General features: G+C 41.5%; 1 non-coding gene across 1 annotated transcript; it reads left to right on the forward strand.

The window, feature by feature from the left end:
• Positions 1–422: 422 nt before the first annotated feature.
• On the forward strand, positions 423–528 carry LOC138986766 (U6 spliceosomal RNA). The gene has a single exon (XR_011463427.1). It is a non-coding gene; the product is annotated as a U6 spliceosomal RNA (small nuclear RNA).
• Positions 529–7,693: the final 7,165 nt, after the last annotated feature.

Here is a 7,693-nt window from a genome sequence, read left to right on the forward strand (position 1 = left end):
GGCTGACCCCTCGTCACCAACTCAGCAGCCACTCAGCATCAGCACTCTCTCAGTATCCCTGCTGTCTCCATGGTGATTTAATGTGATTCTAATGGATGTGACTAGTTCATGAATGCTTCCTGCAGCTGGGCACTGTTGTTGCTAACTCCATTTTCCAGATGAGAAAACAGTGCTTCTGAGATTGTTAACAACTTGTCCCAAATCACCGATTTGCTAAAATTGTGGGATCAGGCCATTGAACCTAGGCTGTTTCAGGCCCAAGCGTGTACTCTTGGTGAGCAAAGTAAAAAATAAGATGGTGTTTAATGGAGGAGAACATGAACATGTATTGAGTACTTAATATATACCTGGCATGTGATCCTCACAACAGTCCTGCAAGGGAGGTATCATTCCCATTTCATAGATGAAGAAATTGAGGCTCAGTGCTCACTTTGGCAGCACATATACTTAAATTAGAATGATATAAAGAAGATTAGCATGGCCCTGCTCAAGGATGACATGCAAATTGGTGAAGCATTTCATGTTTTTATGGCAGAAACCATCACAACATTGTAAAGCGATTTTCCTGCAATTAAAAAATAAAGTTTAAAAAGTATGAATAAAACAGGGAAATTTCTTTAAAAGTTGAGGCTCAGAGAGGTTAAGTAACTTATCTAAAGTTGCACTGCAAAGCCCTGGTCTGGGGCACTTCACCTCCTCTGTGTCTATGCTGAGAGTTTTGTACTTTCTCTCTGAAATAAATCCTGTTTGCTTGCTACCATGAAAAAGAAAAAGGCCAGGTCTCTCAGACTGCAAAGCCCATATTCTATTTGTTAAAAATATATATTGTTGTTTTGCTCCTAAATTTTATTTATTTATCATTATTTATTTGGCTTCTTCAGGTCTTCACTGTGGCATGTGGAATCTAGTTTCCTGACCAGGGATCAAACCCAGGCCCCCTACATTGGGACTAGTGTCTTAGCCACTGGACCACCAGGGAAGTCCCCCATACTCTTTCTTATTCTTTCTTCCAGATAGAATTCGCAGGAATTTCACTGATTGAACTAAGTAATTAAAAATCTCTCCCTTAGATATTTTTAGTTCTGCATATCCAAACCAAATGCCTAGTGTATTTGTCAGAATTTGAAAGAAGTCTATTAAAGACTGCTTGCAAGAAAACCACTGTATAAACTATATTTTATAAGTTCTTCTGTTTTAATTATTTAGGTTTTCTAAAGTTTGAAGGAAAAAAAGAGACAGAAACCAGTTTTTAATGATTTAGAATTAGGATTCATGAATACACTGGATTCTTTCTTGGTACTGGGGGAAAGCAGAGAGTAAATGTGGTGGGAAACTATGAGGGTCCAGAGATTCAGACTTTAGCCTGGAAGAGACATTAAAGAGGTATTTCAGGGACTTTCCTGGTGGTCCAGTGGCTAAGACTCTGTGCTCCCAATGCAGTGGGTGTGGGCTCGATCCCTGGTCAGGGAACTAGATCCCACATGGACAAGGAAGATTGATCTTATGTGCTGCAACTAAGACCCGGTGCAGTGAAATAAATACTCAATAAATTAAATATTTAATAGAAACCTCAATTATTAAAAAAAAAAAAAAGATGCAATTCTAATTTATTTTAGAAATAGCTTGAGTGTCTGCTAGTCAACAGTAGAGCTAAGGCCAGAACCTGGGGTTTCCCAATTCTTAAACCACTGTTTTTTCTTAGACATGAACCATGAATTGCTTTAGAGAATACTCCTTTCTCCTCCTCTCTTAATCCAGATAGGGGAAAAAGTGAGAAAGCTTAAAGACTATTAGAAAATAATCAGGACATTAAGAATCAAGTTATCCTGGAAGGAGGTCAAGATGGTAACCTCAGAGGCTGGAGTTAAGGGAAGGAGAACCAGGCAAGATAAGGTCTTAATCTAAAGCAATTGGAGTAATCACGCAAGCTTTTGTTACTTGTGTTTAGCTGAATGCTGTGAACAGAAAGCTTTTTGAAATCCTTGGCTAAATCAAAACCTGGAAAGTGAGGACTTCTAACCTTCAAAAAAAAAAACTGAGCGTGAGACAAAAAGGTATTTGTTTTTATATATAACTTTGTAGGGAAAAGGAAAGAAAAAACAAGATGTCAGTTCAGCTGGGTCCCAATTCCAGACCTGGGTAGCCCAAAGCCCACCCCTCTTGGTTTTCTTTTTAAGAATAGCATTTTTTCCCTCCCTTGGTCAAGTTCAGTGTGTAGGATCTTAGTTCCCTTACCAAGGATCAAACCTTCACCCCCTGGAAGCGTGAAGTCTTAACCACTGGACTGCCAGGGAAGTCCCGCCCTCCCCACCTTAGTTTTTGTAAATAGTCCTGAAGGGCTTTCTTGGTTTCTAGACTACTGAGATCTTGCTTCCATGTGTAAATTGAGTCCAATTTCCTAAAGAGATGGAAGGCAGGCTTTACATCCCAGTAATAGGGAACAAATTTGATTGGGAATGGCTGGGTTACCATCTAACACTGACATGTCATTTTCCCCTGCCCAGGCTCAGCTTCCCTCCATCTGGCTGGCTTTTCTTTCGTGGTCTTATTTCTTTCCTTTCTGCCCTCTGCCCCTATTCCCCTCTCCTTGCAGGAGCAGAAACAAGAAACTCTTCCTCTAATCTCCAGCCTGGCAGGTTTTCCCTCCCCTGGAGTCCAGGTGCCTGTAGCATTTGCTCCTCAGTGGCTTTCCCCCAAGGAGACAGCTCCCTCCTTCCTCTTCCCAAAAAGGAATCGTGGAGCCAGCTATTAAGATTTCAAACAATTATTTTTTTCACGTCTTTACTCAACTTGGGAAAATCTCTGAAGTTTAAGGTGGCACCTGGATGTCCTGTAGTGCTTGTATTTTTTCAAGACTTTGTTCTGTCTGGAATTTTATTATAATAACTAATGATGGGACTTCCATAATCATCCAGTGATTAAGATTCTGAGCTTCCAATGCAGGGGGTCACAGGTTCAATCCCTGGTCAGGGAATTAAGATCCCACATGCCACATGGTGTGGCCAAAAAGCAAAGCAAACAAACAACCACTGCAACAAAAAACTAATGGGAATGAACATACCTTGATGTTTACATAATTTTAATAAATCATCTTCAAAATGATAAAGCATTAGTAATCAAATAGAGATTCACTCAGTCATATCCAACTCTTTGGGACCCCACAGACAGTAGCCCACGAGGCTCCTCTGTCCATAGGGTTTTCCCAGGCAAGAATATTGGAATGGGTTGTCATTTCCTCTCCCAGGGGAATCTTCACGACCCAGGGATCAAACCCGTGTCTCCAGTATTGGCAGGTGGATTCTTTACCACTGAGCCACGTGGGAAGGCTAGCTTCTATTAATGATTCACGCCAAAAGGTGGTTCAATGAAGCAGCTATGATGAGGCAGTGCTAGAATTCAAAGGGGAATCAGGTACCCTTGAAACTCAAACCTAATAATAGTAGAAAACATCACCCACTCACAGCAATATACACAGATTTAAAACTGTTTCTTTGAGAATGTTTCTGTTTGGGGGGATAATTCTCTTATTTGAAGGCTCTAAGTAATGACAGGCAAACAGAGAAGATGCTTCAGTGACCTGATAGCCATGCCCTGGAGAGAGAGCTGAGAGAGGGGTCCCCAACCTCCGGGATCTAATACCTGATGATCTGAGGTGGAGCTGATGTAATAATATAAATAAAGTACACAATAAATGTAATGCACTTGAATCATCCTGAAACCATCCCCCCTTCTCCAAGTCATGGGAAAAATCCCCTTTCATAAAACTGGTCCCTGGTGCCAAAAAGTTTGGGGATATTCAAAGGAACGTTCTTTGTCCTTCACACCCACGCTGTTTGTCTTCTAACTGCCCCATCTCACAAAGCTTTAACCTCCCCTGGCGTCACACGCCTCTTCCCACTTTGAGGGGCAGGGTGCACACCAGTGTTCAGGCCTCAGGTCCTCCCTGGGCGCTGGTGATCTGTCCTTCTCATCCTGCCTTTGTAAGGTGCTCCCCTAAGTTTTCCCTGCTCCCCTGTTTCTCTAGTTCCTCCTGAATCTTCCTAGATAAACCTGTCTAAATGATGCAAGAACTTTCTATCTAATGAATCGGTGATTTTCTCCACTTTAATCACACCTGGGCTGTGTCTACCACACTCTCTCCACAGCTGCACTTGTCGTTTCTGTTTCGTTTTCAGCTTTCTATTTTACACTGGAGCACAGCCGATTAACAATGTTGTGATGGCTTCAGGTGGACAGCAAAGGGACTCAGACGTATGTATTCATGTGTCCATTCTCCCCCAAACCCCTCTTCCGTCCAAGCTGTCACATAACATTAAGCAGAGTTCCCTGTGCTTTACAGTAGGTCCTTCATTATCCATTTTATTGTCAGATTTTATTTACTCCTTACTTTCTTTATGTCCCCTAAATGAATTTCCTCAAAACCCAGTTCCTCTCTTCTCAGGCCCCATAGCTAGTATTTCATTTTCACAATCACCTTACCTCATGTAGGGGTGTGGTGGGCGGGGTGGGAGGGGTGGGCAAACTGGTGCAGTGGAGGGAGGGGGCCTTAGCCACCTGCAGTCTGTGGCCTGAACAGCCACAAGGCTCCCCCAGTGGCAGAGTGGTACAGACTCTACCTGCCAAGGCAGGAGATGAGTAGACTCGGGTTCGATCCCTGGGTCTGAAAGATCACCTGGAGTAGGAAATGGCAACCCACTGCAGTATTCTTGCCTGGAACATTCCATGGAAAGGAGGAGCCTGGCAGGCTACAGTCCATGGGGTTGCAAAGAGTCAGACAAGACTGAGCATGCACGCATATCATAGACACCAATGTGGAGTCAAACATCCCAGCTCACTTTTGGAGGATTTAATTATGCCTTAATGCTCCTTATCATAATTAAGCAGAAATAGTGATTCTAATTAGCATATTTACAGAAACCACACAAGTATGCTTCCCTGGTGGCTCAGATGGTAAAGAACCCACCTGCAATGCAGGAGACCCAGGTTCAATACCTGGGTCAGAAGATCCCCTGAAGGAGGAAATGGCAAACCACTCCAGTATTCTTGCCTGGAGAATTCCATGGACAGAGAAGTCTGGCAGGCTACAGTCCACAGGGTCGCAAAGAGTCAGACATGACTGAGCAAATAACACACACAAGTAGGTCCATATAATCACACACTTCACCTACTCGTAGCTTAATGATGTTCCATCTGTGTTTACATTGCCCTGGTTTCCCTTTCAGCTTGAATGAGCACAACTTTTGAAGTCTTTAATTTATGACTGTTTTAACTTTAAGCAAGCCCTGCTAGAGGGTGACAGATGGTCAATGTCAAAAACCCAGAGAGAGGGTTTCTGTTTAGCCTTTGATTTTTGTTTTGTTTTTTAAGCCAGAGAAATGTCCGATTGTGCTCATAGTTTGTCAGAGAAGGCAATGGCAACCCACTCCAGTGTTCTTGCCAGGAGAATCCCAGGGACAGGGGAGCCTGGTGGGCTGCTGTCTATGGGGTCGCACAGAGTCAGACACGACTGAAGAGACTTAGCAGCAGCAGCAACAGAAGGAGAAAATTATTTCTGTTCTCAAAACACTATAATAATAACAAAAGTAAAACAAAGAACATGGACTTCCCTGGTGGTCTAGTGATTAAGAATCTGCCTGCCAATGCAGGGGATACTGGGTCAATCCCTGGTCCAGGAAGATTCCACATGCCCATGTGCCACAACCACTGAGCCAGAGCTCTAGAGTCTGTGCTCTGCAACAAGAGAAGCCATTGCAATAAGAATTCTGAGCATGGAAGGTAAAGAATAGCCCCTGTTCACTGCAACTACAGAATGCCCAAGGGCAGTAATGAAGACCCTTTGTAACCAGAAATTAATAAATAAATAAATCCTTTTAAAAAGTCATTATCATCATCACCATGATGGCACTGATAATGGTGGCAGTGATTATAGCAGCCACCAACCCAGAGGTACTTGTATGTGCCAGGCACTGTCTCAGGAAGTATTCCTACCTTATTATTTTTTGAGGGGGGTTATACAGTGAGGCATGTGGGATCTTAGTCCCCCCTACCAGGGATCGAACCTGCGCCGCTTACATTGGAAGCACAGAGTCTTAACCACTGGACGACCAGGAAAGTCCCGTTCCTACATTACTTTATTTAGCCTTCATAATAACTTTAAAAGGTAATCGTAACTGTTTCCATTTTACAGAAGAGAAAACTGAAGGTAGGATAAACTGATAAATTTTTCCACCACTACTGTGAAGACATAAGCAGTAAGACCCAGGGTCAGAATTTGAATCCGGGACTCTCCAGCTTCAGGCCACACAGTAAGCTTCTCTATCCTGTGTCGCCACCTCTCCTACCATATTATTATACAGTTATTCCACAACTGCAGTTAGTTTGTTCATAACAATATACGTTCTTAAAAAGAGTACCCTGTTCTACCTATCTAAAACACAGAGACAATTTCCATTATGTAGGGGTAAACTATAGATTTTATCAATTATCAAAACTTCAGCCATTCCTAAAGAATTGGGAAATGAAAGTTTTTTTTTTTTTTTTGGAAAGTCTATTTTTTAATTGCCCAAAATGAAAGTCTTGTTTTTTTGTATATAAAATTCATAAGAGTTTTTATGTGGTTGTAGCCTAAGGGAAGAGATACTGCTATGTTGAGAAACCATTAAAGGTTTAATTTATTTTTTCTTTAAGAGATTAGGGAAGCTTTGCTCAGTAAATTGGTTTGCTTAAATTGTTTGTGAAAATTTAAAAATTCCCCAAGTTCCTCCAAGCAGAATCAGTTAGTTTCTTATCCTTGTTTCAACTACTCTTTCTTTGTGCATATTTCTCTTACAGGATAGTACTTCGTATTCAGTGTGGTAACTGTTTGTGTCCTGGGCCATAGACTAGGCTCCCAGAAAGTGGGGTTAAGACCATTGTACCCTTAGCAGCTAGCACATAACAGTATTTAATACATATTTACTGATTTAGTGAGTGATTGTAAGTAGTAGAGTAAGAAGACATTTTACTTTTATATAATCGATGGCTCATTACTAGATTAGTGTTCAGTGTTTTGTGTGAATCCTGGCAACCCACTCCAGTACTCTTGCCTGGAGAATCCCCATGGACAGAGGAGCCTGGTGAGCTACAGGCCATGGGGCTGAAAAGAGTTGGACACGACTGAGCAACTAAGCACAGCACAGTGTGGATCTCACTTAAAATGGACATTCAAGGAATTCCCTGGTCGTCCAGTGCTGAGGACTCCACACTTTCACTGCCAAGAGCAGGAGTTCAATCCCTGGTCAGGGAACTAAGAGCCCAAGTCACACGGGGTGGCCAAAAAAATAAAATAAATAAAATAAGATGGACATTCATTTCATTTCTCTGAGTTTATATCAAATGAAATCTATTTTTGCTGGAAGAGGTCTTGTTTAACACCACTGGTAATAAAGAATACATGATAATAAAAAAGCATTTTCAGGGGAAAAAATTTAGGCATGAATGCTCGTAACTATATACATAAATAAACATAATTAATTCTGAAAAGTACAAAATATTTGACCCATTAACAGAATAGATAATAATGAAAACTGATGACTTTTCTGTTAAGTAAACAAAAACTTTGTTCCCTTTACCCAAAGCCATTTGAGACTTTTTTAAATGGCAAATGATGAAAAAATGGTAAATGTTTTTGTTTGCATATATTGAAATAACATCT

The sequence above is a fragment of the Bos mutus genome, unplaced genomic scaffold (genome assembly GCF_027580195.1).
Source record: "Bos mutus isolate GX-2022 unplaced genomic scaffold, NWIPB_WYAK_1.1 CTG1258, whole genome shotgun sequence".
Lineage (NCBI taxonomy): Eukaryota > Metazoa > Chordata > Mammalia > Artiodactyla > Bovidae > Bos > Bos mutus.